Here is a 26,577-nt window from a genome sequence, read left to right on the forward strand (position 1 = left end):
AGTATGACTTCAATGATATACATATTATTATTATTTTAATTATTTTTAATTATTAGTTCCACTAGCTCATTTATAGACCCTGATCTCTTAGACTTCTAAGAGCGTAGTATATTCCTTGGCCCTGATATTGAGAAAAACATTTTCTTGGTTTGACGCATTTATCGATCTTTGCTTGTGATTAAACACGGGTTAAAAATTAAATTCAAAAATATGACTTGTTTAGGTAACTTGTCAATGTCAGGTGATTGTCAGTCATTTTCATTTTTTTACCTATGAATTTACTAGTTCAATATGTACGATTTATGTTGATAAAATAAAAAATAAATAAAAAAATGACATTAAACTTACAGTGACAGGTGCCAGATTTGATAAATAAAATAAAAGACTAGAAAAAGTTTTTAGTGTCCATCGAAAAATATTTTCTACAAACCTATAGATATTTTTCTTTATTATTTCATTAATAATAATTATTAATTAATATTAATGGTTCAAGTGGACGTATCATTCGAGTTGATGATTTTATTTTAATTATTTCAAAACAAAAACATATTATTTATTAAGTTTAACTCTATATTTCGATAGTATTACAACATTACATTAGTGGGCAAATCGTTCTGCTGTGGGAAGACAACCACAAAAATATCAGCTTGTATAAAGGTAAATAGATAGGTAATAATAGTATAGTTGTTGAACTCTATTGAGCTAACTAAACTAAAAATTGCAGATAAATATTATGTCGGAATTGAAAAATAACATGCTGCCAGGTTCATCTGCAACAGAAAACATCCCATTAACATTCATAAATAGAAATGGTGGTAGAGTGCTTTTACGTGCCGGGCATCAGTACTATAAAAAAAAGACTTTAAAAAAATCAAGTGACTGTCTATGAGTGTGCCCAAAGAAGACTATATTGCCGTGGGAGAGTAAATATTCTGGTAAGAAATAAAATCATAGGATGATTTGTAAGTAATAAATACAGAAGACTCACTCCCATAGAAATTGCACTAATATTTATATGAAATATAGGTACCTACAACGGTAAATCACATTCAATTAATGAATTTCTTAGCAAATATACATTTTTGTTACAGAATAATGCTGTTATTAACGAAACTCCACATTCACATGCCTCCGACTTTGCCAAAAATATACTGGATGAAAAATTTCATGAAATCAAAAAAGATGTCATCGCATCTCAAGCATGTAAAACTGTATCAGGCATTTACAAAGAAGCCGTGGCTACTCTGAAAGATGAAGGGTTGGATCTTATTAAAAAAATTCAACCTTTTAATAGTGTCAAAAGTACTTTGTACAAAGCCCGTAATAAGGCCATGAAACTGACAAAAATTATGTTCAGTAATGTGGAAGAAGTAGTGGTACCTCCCAAGTACGAACCATTTCTGCTGGCTGATTATAACCACGAAGGCTATAGAATTACTGTGTTTTGTGCTGAAGACATGAGAGAACTTTTGTGTCTAATAGATGACTTTTTAAGTGATGGAACATTTAAGAGCTGCCCCGAACCATATCTCCAGTTGTATACAATACATGCTGACTTCGGCACTAAAATGAACACTACTGATATTGTACCAGTAGTATATGCATTAATGAGTCACAAGGATCAGAAGAGCTATGAAACGTTATTCAATATGATAAAATCACAAATCCCGGACTGGACACCTAAGACGTATAAAACGGATTATGAAACTGCGGCAATGAAAGCTATCAAAAATGTGTATCCAGATGTGACATTGAAAGGTTGTTTCTTCCATTACAACAAAGCTGTGTGGAAGAAAGGATTCAATCTCGGACTAACCAAAACGAAAGTTTTGAAGAGACAGGTAGCATTAAGTGCCGTGCTTCCATTAGTACCTGAGGACGAAATTTTAAATGGATGGGCATACATCACATCAGAAAGCCCAGATGACACTCAGAGTAGGAAATTTCGATTATACATGATGAAACAATGGATCAAAGTAAAGGACGTTGAATTTCGAAAAATATGGTGCGTTTTTGACGAACGTCATCGTACTACAAACTTTGTAGAAGGGTGGCATCATGCTTTAAATAAAGCAGTCAATAAAAAGAAACCTAACTTAAACATGTTGCTCATAAATTTAGAAAAAGATGCTGCTTTTTATAAAATTATCGCTACACAAATCCTAAACCATCTTACTCCGACATCAAATTGCCGCAGAAAGAACAATATACTAAGAGATGAATTTATTCACAGCTGTCAAATGCAATTTAAATCTGGTGAAATAACTATAGGTCACTTGCTAGAAAAATTGCGGTAGAATTTTATTTAAGAGGGGTCTCTCCGTCACTCGCTCTATACAAATGTAGTTCGTCTCTCATTGGAATACTAACCAATCATACTCAATGGAATTTTGTAGAAACGTTCCGGGAACTAAGATCTATGCTTGTGGTTTTCCAGATTTCCGTTAAAATATTCGGTTTAAAAGTTACGCGGTCTTAAAAATTCACATACAAATCTTAGAGCCCCTGTAATTTTAAAACTACATATTTTTAGAAAAATCTAAAACACAACAGGCACAGATATTAGTTCTAGAACATGTCGGCAAAATTTCATGGACTTTGGTTGCTTAGTATTCAAATGAAATTGGAACTACGATTGTATGGAGTAAGTGATGGAGTGATGATGACGATCGATTGATTGATTTTATTAATTATTTTATTTTTAATTGAGATTGCCAAATTATCTTTTAGTTTTAGTTAAATACTTTTAGTTAATTTCTAATTGTTGTTAATAATACGAATTTGATCTAAAGATTGTTACGTTGGCGTATAAGGCGAAGAAGACTGATTTTACGTTAAATATTATACTGTGATTTATCAAACTGTGAGTGAACAAGTGTAAATTAAAAAATTATAACACCCCCGACAAGTGAAGGTTACAGTAACTAGAAGAGCTGATAACTTTCAAACGGCTGAACTCATTTAGACTATAGCTATGAACACTCTCGGTCAAGCCACCTTTCAAGCAAAAAAAAAAACTAAATTAAAATCGGTTCATTAGTTTAGGAGCTACGATGCCATAGACAGATACACAGATACACGGATACACAGATACACAGATACACATGTCAAACTTATGATATCTCTCTTTTTGGGTCGGGGGTTAATGAAAAGAGAATCAGTATGTACTATTATTCCATCCATCCATCCATCCATCCATCAGCCTGTAAGTGCTGGACATAGGCCTTTTCAAGAGCGCGCCACCAAACACGGTCCTATTATTCAGGCCTGGATAAAAATGATGATAGTAAATAAAAGTTATTGTATTGTGTTTTGTACAATTTTTTTCCTTCAAATTTTTTTTTACAAGGGAGATTTACAGAGTAAATAGATAAGAGCAGAAGAAAATTAAAGCTAATAATAAGTTTTCACAAATAGATCATACATAATATTACGTGTAAAAGATACGGCAAAGTATTTAGAAACGTTGAGACCCCATTTATTAACTTTACAGTATTGATCCAGTGTAAATAAAGTCTTACACAATCCACTGTTTGTTTTACAATAGCGGTAAAGATTCTTAATTATTTTTATTTTGGCGTACGAATTAGTTCGATCTGTCCCCTCGTCCGTGGCAGTGGGAGAAATCGAACTTTTTATTCCAATCTGTCCCCCTAAGAAAGCAACGGGGGGACGGTTCGGAAAGAATTAGTTTGATCTGTCCCCTCGTCGCGTGTAGGGGGACAGATCGAACTTTTTATTCCTAACCGTCCCCCCGGGGGGACAGATTAGGGGGACGGATAGGAACAATTCAAAAACTTAATTTATCACTCTTTTCAAATGCTTTCAAGCAAGAATTTTAGAAATGTAACAAAAACAACGCGTGCAAAGCACTAGCCTAATGACTTTTCCTCGTCGGCTGTCGGTGTACGTACGCCACGTAATCCTGCAGTGGATTTGGAATGCTCGGCAAATTGAATCTTGGCGATGGTCGTTTGTTATGTTGCCTCTACACCCGCATTGAGTCACCGAATTGTCGATGTAGCCAGGTAATTCGTAGTCGAAATGTAGAATTGGACATAATACATTATTAGGGCTGATTTTATTGTTTTTGGATTAGGCCTTTCTTTACTTGGTTTTGAATTGATCTCTTATGGATTAAGAGGTCTGTTTGTCATTAGATATCGGTGTGATAGCCTAGTTTTTAAGAATCCGGTATTCGATCAAGGGCACGCCTCTTTAACTTTGTTATATTATGTGCGTTTTAAGTTATTAAATGTCACTTGCTTTGACGGTGAAGAAAATAGGTATCGTGAGAAAAGCTGCATGTCTAAGAGTTCTCCTTAATGTTCTCAAAGACGTTTGAAGTCTGCCAATGCGCACTTGGCCAGTGTGATGGACTGTAGGTTAAATTCTTCTCATTATGACAGGAAGACCAGTATTTAGTTATAGCGGGCCGGCAATTTACGGGTTAGATGATGATATCATTAGATGAGTCCACGTCAAACGTCTAAGACAGACTTTCACTGCTGGGCATAGGTGTCTTGGAGGCATTATCATTCTCTGTGGTCTTGTATTGCTTGTGTCCAGCCTCTACCTGAGACTCGCTTGGTGTAGTCTGTCGACTTTGGGGTTTTCAAATACAGCTTTTGCACAAATGCCTGAAAGCTGAAGCTTTATAAAACTCATGATCATAACGATTATTTATACCGAGACATGAACGAGAATCGATTATGGTTCAAATAGGTTCTTTACCTCTCCAACTGCAGAAAAATATTGCTTTCACAAACATTGTTATATAGAGTCAGCAAAATAGCATTCAGATGTCAAATGCAAATTGTGAATTTACTTTTATCGACTTTGTCTGAGCCAAGCATTTTAGAAATCGATGTCTGTAAATTTGGGATGCGCTGCAAATTGAATTCTGACGCCGGACATTCGTTACATTGGCGCCGTGTGGCTGCAGTGCTGTGAAACACAAGATTTGTTTCCAACTATTACTTGGAAACAAATCTTTTCTACATTTCTAAGATGTTGTTTTTATATGTGAAGTTTAATCAATACATTTTTCATTGCTTGACTTTGAGACATGAACTATGCGACAAAGCAGAGCTTTTACTGAAATAACCTACCCTAATGTTTCAATAATTCCCTGAAAACTTTCTAACCCATAATCGAGTCAAAATTGAGATCTTTTAAAATGATTTGGATATATCTTTTGCGATACAACGTGTCATTTTACTGTAATCGCCCGGGCGTAATCACTTTTTTTAATAAAATATACCTATCTCAATTTTAACTTGATTGTGGGTTAGAATGTTTTTCAGAAAATACGTCCAATTACGAAAAAGAAAATGCTGCTATGAACTTACCACATGAAAAAACAAGTAAAATAAAAGTGACTAGAATTTATGAAAAGACTGCGTACGATGTAATTTATTATTATTTGTTTCAATTCCATCAAAGTCAATTTGTCGAATGACAATTTTGGGGAAAGTGTTTTTAAAAGACTTCCCCCTCAAGTGAGCTTTTTGAAGTTGAGGTGTATTTATTTAAAAAAAAAAAGTTCGAAAAGACGTCGTTTATCCTTTGATATCGAAACCTATTATACTCAGTTTATATTTGTTCTGAAACCAATTTATTATTAGCACTATTTAGCATTACTATTTATCTGTTTTATATTTTTATTTAAGTGTTTTATCTACATTCGAAGGAAATAAATTGATACATAATTATAGCAAAATTGCGGAACCGGCAGGGATTGAACCTGTATACTTCTAGCTTTTGCAGCCGTGGAGTGCTTTAGTCCCTGCACTGCCGATGTTCAATATAATTTTTTTAGCAACCTTAATGACTGGTAGGGACATCTTATTTGTGCTATTACTTTATAGTTTCAGTAAATTTTCACCTCTTTTCTACTACTCATGAAAAAGTTGTGTTCGCAGTCAATGCTAGATAAAATACTCTTATCGCATGCATAACGCGTGCTATATCTAACGGCGACCCGCGCCGAAATGCGCAGCGTTGGAAGACCGCCCACTAGGTGGACAGACGAGTCGCAGGGAGCCGTTGGGTCTAGGCGGTGGAAATCCGTACAAGAAACATTATGTCACAGTGGATTGGCGATGATGATGCTGCATAAGAGAATACGGTGCGTTTTCTGGGATCTGTTGGATATACAAAGTTGCAGGCAGCCTAGTTTACGGACGAAAAGGCTGTTGAATGAAGAGTTGACATTGTGCCTACTGCCTAGTCTCTGTAGACTTGTTATCGCGCCCTAATTACCTATGCTCTTGACAGCCGCGGCGCTTTGTCAGCGCGATCCGCCGAGCTTCCTTCAGCAAACTGTGGTAATTGCCTCCTGAGGGAACGGTTCTAGTGACGTCATGCTTCCGTATTGCGAACTGCGTGACTTTCTAGACTCGGTTTTAATTTATTAAAACTTTTATTAAGTTAGTTGTACTAGCGATATTTCAAGGTAGAAGTGCTAGAAGTGGGCGCCCTAGTTTCCCAATAGTTGTTAAACAGGCACGCAATTTTATTAAATTAAATCTAATAGGCCTATGACCAATTGAGTGAATTTAATGATTAAAATCAGATAAAGTAATTTCAAAATTCGTTCTAATGGACTTTTATCCATCGGAACGAATTTTGAATTCCAATTGAGCGTCAGTTTTTATAATATACTAGAAAATGCCCGCGACACAAACAGACACACTTTCGCATTTATAATATTAGTATGGAGGATTTAATTTTATGAGTGGCCGAAATAATCGATCGAAGTTAAGATTAGGTATAACCTTTATTAGAGGCTATTCAATGTGTATTAAGAAGAGTAAAATCCAATAAATGGATAAATATACCAGCAATAATAGCGATCGAATAGCCAACATAATCGAGCTTTTAGAGGCAATAAATTTACGATAACATAAGATAACAAATACCATTATTTTATAACGCATTTTCGATGTAAAGTAAGTAGGTAGGTACTTTCCTTCCGTACTAACGAGGAAATGAACCAGCAATCTGTTATTCCGCTTTCATTTAAAGTCTTTGTTAAATATGTTGGAGACAGACTTAGTGTAAAGGAATAAGATAGATGGTAAACGGGAAGCAGCAATTTGAAGTCAGACGACAAAGCGTGAGAACTGACACAGTAGAGATGGCGATTCAAACAAAAGATTATAATGAAGTCATGTTGGTGCTAGATAAACAAAAGCATTCAAGTAGCAGTTTCGAGAGGTGTAAAAGATTTTATAATAATAATAATAATAATAATAAACATTTATTTCGGACTATTCCATTCATCCATATAGTGTTAGTAACAGGGTCTTATGAACTATGTTAGTGATTAAATTAAATTAAATTAAATCAAATCAAGTCAAATGAAATCAGATTAAATTAAATCAAACCAGATTAAATTAAATTAAATCAAATCAGACCAAATCAAATTAAATTAAAATAAATTAAATCAAATTAAATTCAACTAAACTAAATTACATTATTATTAATTGTCAAATTAGGCTCAGTTCATGTAGCTTCGGGACCACTGGGTGTTCATATGTATGTACACCCAGTGCTTCATAAAGGGGTTTTCCCACTTTGCAGCCAATGTGTTCAAAATACTGTTGGAGCTCCCGCGCACTCTGCTCATCACAGATGCAGCTCTTTTTCTCATGATTGCGTAAAAGTCGTCTGTATGAGCCTCTGCGAACATCTGTGATGCACTGCACCAGCGCGGCAGCCCCATCAGTACCCTGAACCCATTGTTGTACTGCACACGTAGGTCGCTGTAGGCCCTATGGGTATACGTCACCCACAGGCTGCACGTGTAAAATGTTTGGCAGTACGCTTTAAATAAAGTAAGCTTTACCTCCCTATTACACCGTGCAAACCTGCGGGCTAGAGTATTGCATCGGACCGCCAACGCCCTACGCTCTCTCTCAATGTCTCTAACATCAGACATATCGTCTGTCACAATGTGCCCCAAATATTTAAACTCAGTCACTCTCTTAAGTGCAACTCCGTTAAGGGTTACGGGTGGGCCATCGACTACAGTGTTTCCCTTGCTCTTAAATATCAGGAGCTCACTCTTCTTCACATTGTATACGAGTCCATGTGACGCAGCATAGGTCTCGCATATCTTGAGGAGCTTTCTGAGTGCGCTAATTGATGGACTCAGCAATACCATATCGTCTGCATAGCTTAGATTATTGATCATAGTTCCATCAATAGAGCAGCCGATTCCAGTTCCACTGAGCTCATCAATCAGCTGGTTTATGTATATGTTAAACAAAGTAGGAGATGTTAAACCGCCTTGCCTAACGCCACACTCTAGACGATACGACTCTGAGTAAGAATTAGCCCACCTCACCTTGTTTTTTTGAGAGCTGTACCAATATTTTAAAATGCTTACTATCTCTGACGGCACATTTAAGCTCCGAAGCTTCTCCCAGAGCTTATCATAGCAGACTAGATCAAACGCCTTGGAAAGGTCAAGAAAGGCAGCGTACACAGGTGTTTTCCTGTCCGTGTAGTATTTGACGGTCTGCTTGAGTGCCAGTATAGCACTTTCCGTGGACAGATTTTGTCTAAAGCCAAATTGTGCATCATTTAGCTCGACATATTCACTAAGTTGACGATCTAGCAGACCATCAAACACTTTTCCTAATATCGCAGCTAGCGATATAGGTCTATAGTTACTTTTATCCGAAATATCGCCTGTTTTATTCTTAACTACAGGAACCACTACGCTTTCCATTAAGTCTTCTGGAAGATAGGAGTGACGAATGCAGAACGTATAAAGCATGGCAAGTACACGATAGATGTGATGTCCCGCGTATATAAGGTGCTCCACACTCAGCCCATCGTGCCCCGGCGACTTTCCCCTCGATAAGTTCTTTATGACACTCTTCACCTCTTTTGCACTGAACGAGAGAGAAGAGTTCAAAACTTGTGTACATCCCCGAGACAGCGACGCCCGAGTTTGGGTAGAGCATACTCTAAAATGTTCTTTAAATAAATTAGCTATGCGCCCTGCATTCGTCTCACCTTCAACGCTCACGGGGAGGCCGCCACTCGGATTCAATTTTCTTGTTTCCTTCCAAAATTTATTAAAATTCTTCTGCTTATGTTTCTCTGCTAACGCGTCCATCTGTAGCTGCTCTTTATGATTTTGACAAAATTTTAACTTATTTTTGAATTTACTCCTACTTTCCCTCATATCGTTATACATTTTACCCCTCAAAGGCATACCATGTTGTTTCCAAATCAGAAATTTCTCACGAGCTTCCCTATGAGTTTCTTTGACATACCTGTTCCATCCCGCTACCCGTCTACCTTTGCTGACCCTTCCAGGCTGATTGCTCGCGATTGCTGCCTTCTGTAGCACCTGAACAATTCTTTGGTACAGCTCGTCAATAACTAACCTATGAGTTTCATCTGTACACATTTTGTCACAACATATACTTAGCTCGCTGGGAAAATCTACTTTCTTCAGTAAACTAGAACACATTTCGGTGTACATGTCAACCTGGGTTTTTTCCCCCCACTTGATTCCAATGTTACTGTTCTGATCGGATACCATTGTGTGCCTCACAACCGTATTGTAAACGGACTTAATTCTTGTTACACCAAAATTACAACTTATCTCCAGGGGAAAATGATCCGACCAGAACACATCATAGCGCACCTTGACATCCCTAATCGATATCCAAGCTGCCTCCGTCACCAAACAATGATCGAGCCATCGCCGACACCCATGCGCATCACTAACAAAGGTGTAGGTATCGCTGTCCCGTCCAAGCTTGGCAACATCAGCGCATATCCAATGTTGGTCTGAGCAAAAATTTAATAGCTCCCTACCGAATAGCTCGCCAAGATGCGCATTAAAATCACCTAACATGTATACAGACTCAATGCCGCACATATCTATCATAGCTACAAGCTCACCTAAGCATTCATTAAACTCCACAATATTCACATGCGAGTCAGTAGGCATATACACACACATAAATAGAAACACACGATTCTCGATTATCCCTTTTATAGCAGTAATGCGACTATTATTACACGGCACAACGGATACTGACGTGAAGACACTTTTTCGCCATAGCAACGCCACACCCCCATACGGCCTACCTCTCACTGGGCCAATAGAGATATTCATCGATGATTTGCCGGTATACATGAAATCACTATCTATTTCTCCAAGAATAGGTATTTCATCTGGCAGCAGCCAAGTTTCTTGGAGGGCTATTACGTCTGCTGACTTACAGAGTGAATTCACACATTCACGAGACCTCTTGATCCCCTTACAGTTGAAGCTAACTATTTTTGTATACAAGGACTTATCTTCCATTAAGTGCGGGTGAATTAACCTCCATTGCACTTGCCTGCACTGCATTAATATTTTTAGGCCTAAAATATATATATCTTCTAAAAGCTACCCCCTCGGGCCACATGTTCGCATCCATAAATAATGACAACTTGCGTAGAGGAATATCAAACTTATATGCTTCGTATTGTTTAGGCTGTTTCATACTCATTTTTGATAGTTCAACCATTGTATTAGTCTTTTTATGGATGTGCTTCGTGATGTCCTCTATCGACGCACCTTTGTCTACATTATAAATATAAAAAGGTACTTTAATTTCCGCGGCTTTAAAACTTCCTTGAGAGTCTGTTACTCCCTTGCCTTGATTGCCCACAAACCTATATTTAGATTTACTTTTGCCATATGTTATAGTCTAAACAAAGTAATTTCTTATATTTAAATTATCTTCTGTGTACTAACATTTTATAAAATAAACAGAAATACTCAATCAACAAGTGCCAGGTAATTGTTGATCGAAGCACGATCAACAATTACCTGGCACTTGTGGATCGAAGTTATCATGTATTTAATTCATATGGAGACCAAAAACTTAAGTACAAAGTTTGGCACAACACAATTGAGTGTAAAGAATATATTTGTTAATGAAAGCTACGTCTATTTTTACTGAAAGTCTGTGGGGACAGAAGGAATGAGTGAATTGCAAAAGTTGTAAATTTTTACTTTTCCTCTTGGGACACCCCTCTGAAGGGAAGCCGAGGGGGGCGGGGGTGATTGACGACTCGTCTCCTACGCACTTTGTCTTAATTCTATTCCCACTAAGAGTCCCCGTTTATTTTCGCAACAATTCTTATTTGGCAGTTCGGAATCGGAAATGTTTCTTAGATCGACCGTTGTTTGTACGCGGCATGTTTTTGGGTATTCTTTAATGGCTTCCTTTTTATTGTATTTTTGTGTCTCTTTTTGATTTTTCACTCTAATGGTTTTTCAATACAATTTTTATACAAATGTTGGATTAAGAATCAAAACAAAACTTTATTTTATGAGGTCCATGAAATTATCTACATAGTTTCCAAAAAATAAAAATTAATATGAAGGCAACCTTAGAAATTGTCAGTTACTTAGTAAAGCGGTTATAGAGTCACTACAAAATGGCAAGCTGTGAGTAACAAGTGTAAATTAAAAATTTATAACACCCCCGACAAGTCAGGGTTACAGTAACTAGAAAAGAGGTGATAACTTTCAAACGGCTGAACCGATTTTCTTGGATTATAGCTAAAAACACTCTCAAACAAGTCACCTTTTAAACAAAAAAAAACTAAATCAAAATCGGTTCATTAGTTTAGGAGCTACGATGCCACAGACAGATACACAGATATACACGTCAAACTTATAACACCCCTCTTTTTGGGCGGGGGGTTAGAAACCGTTAATAAATAAATGCTTTTTATTGGTTTGATTAATTTTATTATTTAAAAGAGTTTAATTTCTTTTCGTTTTATAGCATAACTCTCTGTTGTGTCTACTATTTATTGCCACGCGTAGGTATGACCTCTTTATATCCATTTATGACACCTGACAAGGGTTCAGAGGAGAACCGATTTGTGACGCGTAATTACGCGTTCCAACGTCCTTTATTCAGGTTATATGAAGCCTAGTAGGACAGCTGATGTTTCTTAGGTTATTGCGAAAAAGGGATGGTGTCCACATGATTGCAATTTATTTAGGTATTTCAGATTTCTGGTCTAGTATACATTAAGTATAATAATAACGCATGGACGAGATTTCTGGAAACAACCTGAATGGTATTTCTTGATATTTCTATTAAACTTATACCTATTTATATTAGTCCCTGCTTACAATTTATTACATATTTTACACCAAGGTTTTCCTTGGTGCAAAATATGTGATAAACAACGAAGGTGTCCTGAAAGTCGTAGGGAGCAGCTGGGTACAAGCGGCACACAGCCTGTGGGGTGCTACGGTGCAGCCTGTGGAATTCCCACAATTTATGTCCAGCTGTTGACGGCTAACAGTTGACGACGATGATTAAGATTTGCTTACTTCATTAGGCTTCCGTACCTCAAAAGGAAAAACCGAACCCTTATAGGATCACTTTGTTGTCTGTTTATCTGTCTGTCTGTCCGTCCGTCCGTCGTGTCTGTCATGAAAATCTATAGGGTACTTCCCGTTGTCCTTAAATCATGAATTTTGGCAGGTAGTTAGGTCTTATAGCACAAGCAAAGGAATAAATCCGAAAAAAAAAAACAAAATGTGTTTAAATTTTCAAAGTAAGATAACTGTACCAAGTGGGGTATCATATGAAACTGCTTTACCTGTACATTCTAAAACACATTTTTATTTATTTTTACGCACAATAGGTTTTGATTTATCGTGCAAAATGTCAAAAAAATACCCGAGTACGGAACCCTCGGTGCGCGAGTCCGACTCGTACTTGGCCGGTTTTGTTTCAGGTATCTTATTGTTTTTAAAGTAGGCTAATCTCGGATGTCATAAAGCTCATAATCTCCCGACGAAAGCGAGTCGATAATGAGACATCTTGTCTAAAATGATCGCCTTTGAAAACTTCCAATTTAGCGCGACACTTTCAATGTCATTAACTCCTAACGTAAAATCTTTTCAGCAAACGTTCGAAATGATTTACTTTCAAACGTTTAAATTAGCTGGGAGAGCATTTTCACTTGAAATCTATTAGCCTGAAAGCTTGTAAAAAAATTGGAGAAGGTGCTTGATAAAAGAATAAAGCGACGCTTTCTGGCTTATCTGTTTATGTTAAATTAAATCTGTCAGCTGGTTAGTCCATGGTGAGTTAACAATTTTTAAATATTATGTAGAAGTATGTAACTGCAACGTATTTTGAGTCGATTTAATCATTTGCCAATGTAACAACGCCTCATAAATGTTGTAAAGCTTTAATTTTTATGAGATTTTACCGAAACAACTTCGCGGCAGACTTGTCTGATTAATCACTGTTTTATATTTATTAAGAACATCTTAATAAATATAAAACACATATTTAAGTAGGTTTTTTTTTAAAAAAATCTAAGATCTAATAAGTCGCGAACCCACCGCATTTTTGTTTACCATTTATTACGGAACCAATTTCCAAGGAGGCCAACCTTCTTCGCAGTTGATACTATAATATCACAAGTGTGTGCGCAACCGCGTGCACGCAGTGTTTCCACATTTTCATAGTCCGACGATTCTCCGACTTCTTAAAATTAAAAACGCGTCCATTATATTACCCACGCACTCTCAGGCTGTATAGGTTACAAGTGTAAATTAAAAATTTGTAACACCCCCGACAAGTGAAGGTTACAGTAATTAGAAAAGAGATGATAACTTTCAAACGGGTGAACCGATTTTCTTGTATTTTAGCTAAGAACACACTCGATCAAGCCCCTTTCAAACAAAAAAAAAAACTAAATTCAAATCGATTCATTAGTTTAGGAGCTACGATGCCACAGACAGATAACACGTCAAACTTATAACACCCGTCTTTTTGGTCGGGGGTTAATAAGACTTGATTTAATAAAATTCAGTTCACCGATTTTTTATTGATTTCAAGCTTAAAGTGAGAATAATTATAATTGTTGTTGAAATTATACTTGAAGAGTTACTTTGTATGACGGCTTCTTATAACGTCTTAAGTTTGTACTTAGTGAAGTATTATTGTTACTTACAAAATAATGATAAATTGATATTATTTTCTCTTGAAAACTAGATTTATCTACAAAGTATTCATAAAACATTATTGTAGTCTCATATTTTAACAGACCATTATAAGAAAGTTTCTCGGTAAGTATTAAACGCGTTTCTAGATAAGTACTCAGTTTGTTTCGTTTGTTTCTAATCTTTTGCTTTTATCGTGTGTCCCGGCGGCCCCGGGGTCCACTTACCTGCCTGCCTGCTAATTTGCTTTCACTTTCTCTTCTAATATCTTTTCTACATCACCATTTCAGCCTTCAGAGTTCATTGATAATCGTAAGCTTTTCCTAATTAGCGCCAATACAACCAGCGCGAGCGCTCAGCTATGTTCTTCCAGCTACTTCCTTCTACCCTTTTTTTTGAATATAATCGGCCCATCTTGCTGGAGGGCCCACCATACTATGCATACTTATTATACATACCTACTATACGCGGTCTTCATTCCATTTCGTATTCGGTCTTGGAAGAATAAAGCCAAATACAATTTTATCCAAAAACAGTTTTGACCGTGAGACCTTTTACCTAGATAACGTTGCTATGGTTGGGTATGGTGTGGGTAGAGGTCGCTGTTACGCGTGCAAGCTGAGGAAGGGCTTGCCATATTTACTTTAAGTACATATGTGTCAACAGCTATCATATCAAAAGTCTGTCCTAAATGCTCTGTGTCAACTGTCATCAGTTGACATATAAGGCATAATATATTGCGAATCGTTTCTCAGATTGTACGCATAGTATCAGACGTTTTCAATAGAGATTGCTACATTGCGACTTTGTAATCTTCGCCCATTTCTACAACCACACTTTTTCTACATCAAAGGCTTTTGTACTGATATTGAAATATTCATGTTAGTAGCCCCAAAAGCCCGTCACGTCATGTCGGCGTAACCTTATTTATTGACACGTAGAAAGGTTTTTGCCTTAATCTAACAGATTATTATATTTGATCCATATTTCATAGTTCGTGATGTTACATCGTGTCTGAAATGGAGGATTCTTATTGAGTTGTCGAAAATAGATTTTGGTATTGGTTTGTGTTCTTGTAATACTTGTTTATTTTGCTAAATGTCATATATTCTGCGTCCAATATATTTCATAAATTTTGGGTACCTTCTTTACTGGTGAATAAAATGATTTTTGTTTTGAGTTGAGTGTTTGTAGACACAAACACTCAACTGTCTGTAAACGAAACATATTGTGATATTAAAAAGGAAGTTGCGTCGTATCTTGCTGGTTCTTCTCCGTGCCGAAGTACTTATATTAAATACCAGAGGTAGATTCACTTGACGATTCTAAAGTATTTGTACATTTCAAAGAAAAATCTTTCTGTTTCTATGAAGCTTTTCCTCCCCCTAAAGGAACTGTTTGAGATAAAATCTATGTGACATTTTTGTATGAATATACATTACACGAAGCTAAAACAAACTAGGAGTTAGTCGCTTCAGTTACAATGCGATGACCTAAGCCGACGATTCTAACCGCTTCTTAACCCACCGATCACATGTAACAACCGCATAGGACACGATGCAGCGTCGTGTATGAGTAGGGCTTTATCGATTGCAGGAGTCCAGTCAGCGTTAAGTTATAAGGCCAACTTATCAAGGGACCACTTGTTATGCACTAGCGAGAGCGGCCTCTTTGCCAGTGTGAAGCGCCTTTAAGGGGATAGTCTAGTTGTAAATTCCAAATTTTTTCATAGTCTTGTTACGCATTTGCCTGCATTTTATTCTTGAAATATTGTTTCGGGTTTGTTTGTTCGGTATTGTTACGGTTTCGTTTTCACACCCCCCCCCCCCCCCCCCCCCAAATGTTTACAAAAGAAGACAATTTTGATCTCATTAAATTCAATAAACCTTAACCTAGGCTCGTATGTTTAATTTTTTCGTATATTAGTTAATTTATATTATTAAAATCAAAAATACTCAAGGAAAGATTCTAGGAAAATATGAATATTGAAACGCTAGTAACTTTTAATATAAGCAATGTTTTTTAAAATTAAAACGTGCGAGCATAATTCTCCATCATACCATTTCTAAAAAATATGAAAATTGGTCTACATTTACGTGGAGAAAAATGTTATCGCTTTTTGTATGAAAATTTACTCCTAGACGATCCTCTTAATTGGACAGAGCTCCGGAGCAAGGTTAACGCTATTGACTCGAGAATACTTCAATAGCCATGATGTCGTTTTACAATGAAACCAATATTCGGACCCAATTACGCGTGTTTTCGTTTTGTTTATTCGGACGACTAATACAACTGGTATAATTTAATTGACTTGATAATTTTAATTGGCTTTCGTAAAATAATTCTCCGCCAGAATAAATTCTTCAAATGGGGAAATTCTATGATAATATTTTTTGGAGTCGGTGCCAATGTGAAGGCCCAAAACAATGTGAAGTATAAACGGTTCGTGTGACTTATAACTGGCACGTGCTTCACGTGTATTAATTTAGAACTACATAAACTGTTGTATACATAATATAGGTACTATTCGGTAATAAATCAATTAATTCTTTTTATTTTTAGTATTTTTGGTAACTGAAGTCGGGGGTTTTTTATTATTAATCATCATCACCATTGTGATCGCCGGTCCACTATTGATCTCCCCTCAGAATGAGAAGTTCACACTGGCCCATTCTACACTTAATATTAGAATAGATCATACATATATTTTGTTCTTGAAGACAATTTTAGAAGAAAGCGCTTTTAATGAGCAAGTAGCCTTGAGGGAGTTGCTAAGAAGTTATAAGCGGATCTGTGTCGATCCTCTTTTGTACCTGCTTACCTCCTCCTGTTATTAAAGACCCGATTTAAACTGCCTCCTTCTTTGTATTTTGTCGTTAATAAAACGGCCAGAGTCCAGACTAACAATACCTAATAAAATAGCTCTCTTATGTAATTTATAGGCCCTACAGATTATTAAATACTAGTTGATATCCGCGACTTCGTTGCCGTGGATATAGGTTTTTAAAAATCCCGTGGGAACTCACTGATTTTTCGAGATAAAAGGTAGCCTATGTGTTAATCCAGGTTATAATCTATCTCCAATCTCCATTGCGAATTTCAGCCAAATCCGTCTAGTAGTTTTTGCGTGTAAGAGTAACAATCATCCATCCATACATACTTACAAACTTTCGCGTTTATAATATCAGTAGGATTTTGATCGCAACTAAAATATCATCAATTAAGTTTTAACGTACCCTTATTACCCCGATACTGGAGCATCCTTAGGAGATGTAGACCTTACAATGCCTAATTGCAAAGTCAATGCTAAATAATTGCTAAGTAAATGCTAAGTGCAAAGTTTTGCCATTAGACATTGTAAGGTCTACATCTCCTGAGGATGCTCCGGTGTCGGGGCGAAACGTGCGTCGAATGGTGTTGTGATTTGTGTGGTGCTGCGTGGTGGTGGTGCGTATGCCTTGCTTAGTGACTGGCTTTTCCTGCATGTCTATCAGTAGGAGGGCGGGCGGTGCATGTCGCATACTGCATGTTGCACCATACAGATTTCTTCTGTTTGGCGGATTATAGCAAATTAAGCTTTTGGTTCGTTGTATGTCATGGACTTCCGCAAAATAACGCCTGCTTCTATACTACATTTAAAAGATGTTGCGATATATTATTTTGGGCATTAGCTAGTATATTATATCTCTTTATACCTACAACTGTCTGTACAGACGCGTCTCCTCAACTGAAATCAATATTGTTTCCTTCACATTATGCAAAAACAGACATGGTTTGTACAAGGCCTCTCCGAACTTTGCTTGCTCTTAGCTTGTACCATTTGTGTGTCGAAACTTGAGCTCGCCGTCAGAATCCTTAATTTGTTGCGACGTATATCAAATTAAGAATAAATGATTAAATCAGTAGAACTTTTGTTGTTATTACTAACTTTTGAACTTATTTAATGAAGACATGAAAAGTTTACTCTTGTACCACAAAGATTTGATCTTAAGTCGTTTAGTCGCTATTTTCAATCAATAAAAGAATTGTACTACCAATGCCAAGAAGTTCTTATCTTATAATGACATTCCATATACTATTTGATTTATCTGAATGGAATTAATAAAATAATTAAACTAGCAGTCATCTATCGGGCAAAATCAATAATCAATCTATAGTTACTTAGCAACGGTGTTATTTGTCAAAAAAAGACCATGCAATTTTTGAAAAATAACAATTAAATGCATAAATCAATCATCTAGATTTGGTCAACGGGTTAGAAATGATATTACGTCTTCATTTTTTTATGTGTTACGTTGGATACGTAGGTACGTTATGCATATTCGTGGCAATGTTTATATTTTCTCGATAATTGGATCATTCCGTTCCTACCCATAAAGCGTATGTGACATTGTATCCACTATTCCACATTACTCTCAGGCGGCAATCAATATCGGGTCCGAGTGGTCACGTGCGTTATACCCCGATCGGGTCCAACTGAGTCGGGTGTCGGGTCTCGGGCGATCCGTCACCCGCCCAAGTGATTGCCCGCCCTACGGAGACCGATGGTGCTCATCGGTCCTCTTAGTTACCGCCTTTGGGATGTATGTTAGCGTCTAGGGCGATTTATCGCTAGCCCTTATTTAAGTCGCTGCTAAATTTATTTCTTACTAACTTCTGCCCGCGACTGGACTGCGTGGTTTAAGATTTTAAAGAAATGTGTTTTTTTCTTCGATACGAGACACTTTCGATATGTTTCAATCAACATGCCTGCACATACTCGTACATATTATTATTATGATACAATGACATATTTTGAAAGATGCGCACATTTGCGTAACAAATAGTGAACGGCACTTATCTCCTAGAGGTCGGATGTGGGATGTTATGTAGAGTGGCGGGGTGCATTAGCGCAGCATCCATCACCCGTCTCTTTGCGCTGACAAGTGACAACTTGTCATGCTTATCTCCACTAGAAGATAAATATGAGTTTCATAGTTATGTAGTTAGTAAGCAAAATCCGGCTCGAAGGACCAAAAATGAAGGCACAAACGATATACGACTTAATTGTGATATCGCGATCCTTGAAACGTTATCTGGCGAGACGTTTTACCAATCTTAGTGCACCTCGTCAAACTATTGTACATACATTAATATACGAGTATAAAGATGTATGATACCGACTGCTTCCTATGGCTGCACAAGACGGTACAATGTTTGGGGCTTAAATGAACCGTGACACCATCCATGTTTTATTACAAAAGATTTGCCATGTTTTAAGACAACTCATGTTCTACATTTGTAGCTCAGAAAAGATTAGATTTGAACCTAAATATTTCAGGATTTCAGTCCACTCCCTGTTGAGCTAAAGTCAAAACGTATAGAACTCGTAAAACGTCTAGATACTGGGTAAGTAGAAGTATTGTACAGATGCGAGATCTCAGCACAAAGTAGATATCTCTGGAATGCTACCGTGCGAACTCTTGCAAACGTCTATGCTTGTCGTACATACACGTTGAATATTTGAAGAGCACTCGCCTTCCATAAGCTTCGTTGCAATAAAGCTACAAAGTAACAGTTTCACGTCATCTTTATAAATACTTTTTTCGTGGTAAAATTCAAAATTATCTCAGAGGTGAAAACTTCATCAGCTGAAATACGTAAGATCATTTACTCGGTCATCATTCAAAATGTGATGTGCTATACCTACCATACGAGTATATACATTATACAATAGCGCAAGGAATAGCCCTTGCTCTATTGTGTACTACAAAATACTTAATTTTATTAACACATGGTACCTGTTTCTAGTAGGTACTTTTTTAGGTGATTGGAAGAGTAGGGGGAATATAAGTTACATTAAAGTATTCTAAAAAAAGATACAAGACTTTAGAAAGTGTACTAAGTACACTTAGTGTGTTGCACTAAGTGTGTTGCACTAGTTTACTACTGTATGTACATTTGTAGTCGCATAACTCGCAAGTAAATGGTTTGTCACCCGTGTGAGTTTGCATATGTTTCTTGAAACTAAATTTATATATAGCTTTGAATTGGCAATACTTGCAAGTGAACGGTTCTACTTCACTGTGAGTCTTTATGTGTTTAACTAAGAGACTTTTCCTTTTAAACTTATGTCTACATACATCACAAATATACCCATTATCTACGATCACATCATCATACATCTTATCTACGGTCCTTATTAATAATAATTAAATAATTGATTGAAATCACCAGCAGAAACGTGGTATACCAATATGTGAAATTTTATTGGCAAAAGCCAACTAATATGGTATGTATAATAAGAACAATATATTTACAGTTTCCACTCCTAAATATTAGCATTTCAAATCTATAGTTAAAATGTGCAGTCAGTGAATATCTGTGAGAAGCAACATTTTTTATAAAAATAAAATATAAAAAACGCTTATCATCACAAAGTATTCCACGGCTCGGAAACATCTTAGACTTGAGTTCATTGTGACCGGACAAAAGCCAACGACACTGGATGAGCTCTGCACTCAAATAGATAAAATGGCTCGAAAAATAACAGCTACTCTCCATACAGCTCGATGAATAGCTTCACTTCATCGAAGCCGACCAAGCGTGGCGTACCAAATGAAAGAAAATTTTGTCTTTTACAAGGATGTTTTAAAACATTATGTTAATACCCCATAAAGATATCGAAATTAATAAGTTTAAGTAACCGCAGTGGATTCTAACTCGTAACAGAATCAACCGAGTCAAATCAAAACGTAATATTAAAATTCCTACCAGTTCTTGACATTTTAAATTCTATGTAGAAAGGGAAACCCTTTGTTTTTCACTTTTCCCAGGAGAAAACTAGATAACTTCTGCATTTTTCTACTTGTATAGGTACTTTATTTCCATAAAATTGGCTTGTCTGGTTCTTTTATGGATCTCCTCATTTCTGATTTGAACCCATAGAGAAACTCCCAGCGTAGGTCTCTCTATCGCCCGCTGAGTCTTTGACTCGTTTCCTTGTTTTACTACGAAACCCCAAAAACAAACTAAGGTTGCCATGTTACGCGGTTCGGCCTATTTCATGGCCTGAATAGATTCCCGGATATTGATATTTTTTGGATATTGCAATATTCATAGTGTAACGCCCACATTCATGTCGGCTTGTCGACGCCTACATATTTATGATCCCTGAAAGCTTTCGATCACATATTATTTATCTGTTCTGATGGGGTGAGATTATCATTTTTGTTTTGGATTCTGCTCAGACTGTCAATAAGTGTATTTTTAACCCCCGACCCAAAAAGAGGGGTGTTATAAGATTGACGTGTGTATCTGTGTATCTGTGTGTCTGTGTATCTGTGTATCTGTCTGTGGCATCGTAGCGCCTAAACGAATGAACCGATTTTAATTTATTTATTTTTGTTTGAAAGGTGGCTTGATCGAGAGTGTTCTTAGCTATAATCCAAAAAAATTGGTTCAGCCGTTTAAAAGTTATCAGCTCTTTTCTAGTTTTCTTGTAGAAAAGAAGGTTAGATAACCGTTAGGTTCATAATAGTCAAGTATCAATTGACAAATGTCAAGCTGTCAAGATGGACGTTGCCTAAATACATAATTATTTATTTGAAAATGATGTTTTGGAAAACTCAGATACTTTGGATCGCGGAATAGTCCAAGAAAATCGGTTCAGCCGTTTGAAAGTTATCGGCTCTTTTCTAGTTACTGTAACCTTCACTTGTCGGGGGTGTTGAAAATTTTTAATTTACACTTGTTTGTTATTGGATTTGATACCTTCTTTATTCGTGTCTGTATTTACTTTTAGTGCCATGTCCAGATTTAGCAAACTATTTTTCTGCAAATTATAGACCATTATCTGTAAATATTTATTTTGCATCCCATGTTATAAAAGCATTCTCGTACATACCTAAGTATAGCGTTATTCTTTTAGTGTTTGTAGTACCTAATAGCAGGTCTAGTCTTTGAGTACCTGTAATCTATGATTTAATAAATTATTCATTGTGTAAAATGATTCCGACTATTTAGTTTTTTTTTTTTTTTTTTTAAATTGTATAGACTAGCGCTTGGCTGCAATCAGACCTGCTAGCAAGTGATGATGCAGCCTAAGATGGAGCGCGCTTGCCTAGAAGGTGCCTATTCACTCTTGACTTGAAGGTACCCATATTATAGGTGGAAGGGAAAACTGACGCCGGAAGGGCGTTCCATATCCTAGCGGTTCGAATTAGGAAAGAGGAAGCAAATCGTTTCGTACGTGTTCGAGGAATTTCGACTACGTACGGATGCAGACCTTGACGATGCCTGGCAGTACGATGGTAGAAAGGTGAAGGAGGAACCAGGTCAAAGTCCCTTCCAGTAGTCCTCTTGGGTATGCGAAGCTCATGGAAAGAAGACATTCAAGCGACGCCTGCTGAACTCGTCTATGGAGAAGCTCTTCAACTACCCGGACAGTTCCTATCTCCGAAGCAAGATTTTGCTACAAGCGACGTCACTCAATATGCCACCCGTCTTCGGTCTTATATGGCCCAACTCACTCCCAAACCTACTTCTTGGCATACAACTTCACCATTTTATATTCCCAAAGACCTAAATACTTGTTCACATGTTTTTCTCCGTCGAGACCATGTTCGAAGTTCACTAGAACCCCCTTACAGCGGACCTTTCAAAGTCTTGAAAAGGCAACCGAAATTCTTCTCCATTGATATTCACGGGAAACCAAACAATGTATCCATCGATAGACTGAAACCGGCATACGTCGCGAGAGAAACAAAGGTTCCAGAGATAGACGCAACACCTACGTCATCAACTTCCACTGCTACTCCTAGCACCACTGAAGCGAAGAGGACAAGAAGTGGCCGGCTCGTCAAGTTCCCTGATTATTATCGACCGTAGCTGGTAGCTACAGTCTAGCCAGGGGGAAGATGTGGCGGTTGCTCACACCGAGACCGCTGCCGCGCGTGAGGTGGGACCACACCTCGCGCCATCCCTTCTTGCCCCGCGCTCCGCACCGGACCGCGGCGCGGCGCGCGCGCATCGTGTCTCGACTCTCGAGTAGTAGTCTCTCGCCGTACCTACCTACCTACACGCGCTTGTTCCGCGTGCGCTTGCGTTTGCCTATTGTGACCGTTACTCATTGTAAATATAAATAATAATAAAAGTAAATAGTGTGTCGAATTGTGTGTCAGTATACTCCCCACAAGTTCTTGTGCACACTCTCCGAAATATATCCTATAGAATACCGATAGACTGGCAACTTTACGCCGATGTTCTAAACTTTGGAGTTTAGTATTCATCAGTGCTTCGTCACCAATGAGTCTTCTAGCTCGGCGATCCACCGAATCCAATGCTTCGAGCTGGTACTTGGCAGAGCCATCCCATAAATGGCTGCAGTACTCCATGCACGATCGAACTTGAGCTTGGTACAGGGTGAGAAGCTGTTCCGGCGTGAAGTACCGCTTGACTTTGTTGAGGATGCCAAGTTTCTTGCCAGCTGTTTTTGCCTTGGATTCGATGCATTGTCCAAAGTTGAGATTGGACGAAATGTTGATTCCTAGAAGCTCAACACTACCGGTAATCGGAACGGGTATACTTCGGAAAGTCGGAGTAAGTGGGAATGAACTCCGTTTCGCGGTGAATAAACACGCTTGCGTTTTGGTGGCGTTAAATTTGACAAGATTGGCGACCCCCCAGTCGGACACCTCCTTCAATGTCAAATCAACGCATTCAACCAAGGCCTTTCTATGCTCTAGGATCTCAGCTCCACTTGCACGGGGACCGGATATATATCTCTCTGTAACGGTGCTGTCGTCCGCGTACCCAAAGATACCGGGTTTTAGCACGTCGTTTATGTGCAGCAAAAAAAGTGTTGCAGAGAGAACTGATCCCTGAGGGACACCGGCATTAATTGCCATTAGATCAGATGAGGAGCCATCTACGACTACTCGAAATGATCGTCCGCTCAGGAAATCTGATATCCAGTCGCAGAGACTGGTGGGTATCCCGTAAGCCGGAAGCTTGCTTAAAAGGCTTTCATGCCAAACCCGGTCGAAAGCCTTCGAGACGTCAAGTGAGACAGCTAGTGCTTCACCATATTTCTCGATGGCCTCACCCCAGATGTGCGTGGCATACACTAAAAGATCTCCTGTGGACCGATTACGTCTGAACCCGTACTGTTGATCCGACAAGAGGTCATTTTCTTCGAGGTATGCCAGTAGCCTGTTATTCAATACACGCTCCAAACTTTTACAAAGAATGGAGGTGATTGCGATAGGCCTGTAGTTGGCCGGGTCGGCACGACTTCCCTTTTTGGGGACCGGCTGTACGTTGGCAAGCTTCCAAGCTTTTGGGACTTGAGCAGTTTTTAGAGAGAGGCGATACACGCGTGTTAGGACAGGAGACAACTCGGGAGCACAGATCTTCAAGACTATAGCTGGTATCCCGTCTGGACCGCTGGCCTTGTTCACATCCAAGTTGCGGAGCACTTTCAACACCTCTTTTTGGCGAACGAGAATGTCTGCCATAGCAGAGCCGCAGGATGGTAAAGAGGGTGGAGAGTGGAGGTGGAGAAAGAGTTTATCTGTTGCGGTAAAGACCAGCGAACCATCAGGTTTCAGCAAAGGTGGCAGCGAGGGACGACAAAAATTTGCTTCAACCGACTTCGAGAGGGACCAAAAAGCTTTACTACCACGTGGATAGGATGCTAATTTGGCCCCAATGCGATTGGTGCGGTTAAAACAAGCGTTCTTCAAAACCTTCTTGTAGGATTTAGCGGCAAGGTTGAAAGCTCTCTTCTTCGTGGTGATATCCGGGGCTTTTGCAGTGCGGGCTTCTGCCCACGCTACAAAAGCTGAGTTTTTGTGTGCCGCTGCAAGGGCACATTCTGTGTTGAACCACCGGGGAACTTTGCTATCTAATGATACGTCAGCGTATGGTATGAAGTACTCCATCGCTTGACGTATCACTTCCGAAATGGCTTGTTCACAGCTTGATGGATCACTAGAAGAGAAGCAAATTTGCCGCCAGGGGTACGATGCGAAGAAGTGCCGCATCTCATCCCAATCTGCCGACTTGTATCGCCACACCCGTCTTGTTCCGGTGGGACCAGAGTCAAGAGGGTGATAGTTCGATACCGCCTTTACCACACAGTGGTCAGAAGAGCCCAGAGGGGCCGCAACTGACACTAAGAACCGGTCTGGGTCAGTAGTTAGCAGAAGGTCCAAACAATTAGGTGTGTGACCGTCAACGTCGGGAACTCGAGTTGCTTCTTGGACCAGTTGAGAGAGATCTAGCGACAGGGCAAATTTAAGCGCCTCTCTCCCGGCATGGTCAGTATTCTGGTATGGGAACAACCAATCCTGGTGGTGAGCGTTAAAGTCCCCCAGAAATACTATTTGAGCACTCGGATATCGACGCTGAACGGTATCAGTCGTCTCGCTGAGATAGTCGAACAGCCGAGTTGTTTCCTGGTCACCGCTGTGCGACCGGTAGATGCAGGCATATACGGTCTGCTCCACGCCTGTGTCTAATAAGCACCACATAATAGAAAAATTGGGTACCTTGAGGTACCCAATTTTTTGAATTACGGAGACGCTGGCAGCAGATGTCACTGCGAGCATACATACAGACCCCAGCGCGCGGTTTGAAATTATGCTCCAGTGAATACCCGGGGTACTGTAGGTACGCTACATCTGCTGGTTTTTTTTATCTGCGTCTCCGTAAGAAAAAGCAAATGCGGCTTCTCTGTCTCTAGGTGGTGATGGACAGCAGAGAGATTTGAGTGCAATCCTCGGATATTTGAGAGGTGCACTTTAAGAGAGAGGATGTGCAGCCGCCGTTTAAACGTTTTGCTTTTCTTTTTTCTTTTCATGGTTTGTTAAGGGAGTGAATAGGGAGGGAAATGGCAGTTGAACAAGGCGCTACGCTTTTAAACTCCGCGACCTACGAAGAAGATGCACTGCTGGAAGGCTCGACTGGAGACTGCGGGGACGCCCGAACCCCCCTAGAAATCGCCATCGGGTCCTCTCTCCGGTTGCCAACCGGCCCGATGGAGGCCATCCCAGGATTTTTCGCGAGGTGGCGGGGCAGCCTTTCCTAGGTGGCTAATCTACTAATTGGGCCCCCTACTGCCTGCGGTCGGCCAGCGGTAAACCGTGCTTCGGATCCCGCTACCCTCCAAATCGAGACGTCCGGTGCAGCTTCCTCGCAAATCGGGTCCTGTCATCAAACGCGGCGCAACTGTACATACCCACTTCCCTTGGACTGGCTACTACGAGCATCACGCCGGAACACGAAACGTCCCATGGCACGAGTCGTGCCACAAAAACGAGTCGCTTGGCGGTGTGGTTTTGCTCGATGGGTGGTTACACTAGCCACGGCCGAAGCCTACCACCTATTGTTACTCATTTAGCACCACCCGGGGGTCACGTGTAGGGTAAAGAGGATTCAAACCTGACTTGGTAAACCTACGGACGCGAGTAACACCAACCCCCAATAAGCAAGGCGTGATTTAACTATAGGTATAACGGATAACTGAATAAGCTTCTGCGGTAGTGAAGCGATGCGGGAGGGTTGCCGCTTGTCACGTGAGGGAGGGGTGA

The 26,577-nt window shown here is 38.9% G+C and overlaps 1 protein-coding gene and 1 long non-coding RNA gene across 12 annotated transcripts in view; both read left to right on the top strand.

The window, feature by feature from the left end:
• The window catches only part of LOC123876254 (neurobeachin), a 507,523-nt gene that overhangs the window by 108,168 nt on the left and 372,778 nt on the right, over positions 1–26,577 (top strand). The gene's annotated exons all lie outside the window — the stretch shown is intronic.
• Positions 23,298–23,828, top strand: LOC123876264. Its single transcript, XR_006798297.1, has 2 exons — positions 23,298–23,337; positions 23,413–23,828. It is a non-coding gene; the product is annotated as an uncharacterized LOC123876264 (long non-coding RNA).

Source organism: Maniola jurtina, chromosome 21, assembly GCF_905333055.1.
Source record: "Maniola jurtina chromosome 21, ilManJurt1.1, whole genome shotgun sequence".
Taxonomy (NCBI): Eukaryota; Metazoa; Arthropoda; class Insecta; order Lepidoptera; family Nymphalidae; genus Maniola; species Maniola jurtina.